At 45.1% G+C, this 971-nt stretch overlaps 1 protein-coding gene across 1 annotated transcript in view; it reads right to left on the minus strand.

Annotated features, from left to right (window-relative positions):
- ITPKB (inositol-trisphosphate 3-kinase B) overlaps positions 1–971 on the minus strand; it is a 101288-nt gene that overhangs the window by 73291 nt on the left and 27026 nt on the right. The window lies entirely within an intron of this gene.

The following is a 971-nucleotide window of genomic DNA, read 5'->3' on the forward strand; positions in this document are numbered from 1 at the left end:
CTAAAAATAGAAAAACTAGCCAGGTGTTATGGCAGGCACCTATAGTCTCAGCTACTCAGGAAGCTGAGGCAAGAAGATCTCTTATGCCTAAGAGACTGAGATTGCTGTAAGCTATGATGATGCCCAGGGCAACAGAGTGAGACTCTATCTCAAAAATATAAATAAATAAATAAATAAAACCCCAAAAGAACAAAGGAAAAATCAACTCTGCCTCAACTCCCATGTGGAATGTGGCAGGAAACAGTGCAAGGGACCTAATTTTGTTTGAGTGTCTACATATTTCATCACCCCAAAGGACTCAGCAAAATCTGTGTTCCAGGGAGCTATTCCAACCGCCAATAATAGTAGTTATAAGGAACTCCCATCCCAGATGCTCACTTAGGCACAATCATGTGACACATTCTGATCAAGGAGACGTCATGTCTGCTGGAAGCCTTCTAAGAAAGATGCCTTAACCCTGGACATCAGCAAAAGCCATCCTCTCGTCTTCCTCCATGGAATGTTGCCATGTCCGCACAGAACCCTAGGACCTGTGACAGCCATTCTCCAACCATGAAAAGGGATAAGTCAACACACTGTGGGGACAGGGCAGAGAGAGATGCAAAAAGACACAAGCCTTTAAGTAACTTTGCTGCACTAATGAACTAGCCAATGCTGAAGCTACCTATGCTGGGACGTACTAATTAAAGTAAAATAATACATTTTCTCTATTTTTCAAAGCCTGTTGGGTTGCAGTTTTGGTTACTTGCAGCTGAGGGCATCTTAGCTAATGAGGCAGAGTCTGAGCAACCTTCCGATGAAGGCCTTGGCAGGTCCATCCAACCCTAGGTCAGGACCCCTCACTCTATCCCTTCCTTGGGGGTAGAGTGGTGGTAGAAGAAGAAAATGCACTGGTATTTCCACTTCCACTGTGCAAAAGAGCCACACCCAGGCCCAAGAACGAGTCTGGATGGTACAGAAATCAGGGGCAG

Source organism: Otolemur garnettii, unplaced genomic scaffold (assembly GCF_000181295.1).
Source record: "Otolemur garnettii isolate 467f Iridium unplaced genomic scaffold, OtoGar3 scaffold00141, whole genome shotgun sequence".
Lineage (NCBI taxonomy): Eukaryota > Metazoa > Chordata > Mammalia > Primates > Galagidae > Otolemur > Otolemur garnettii.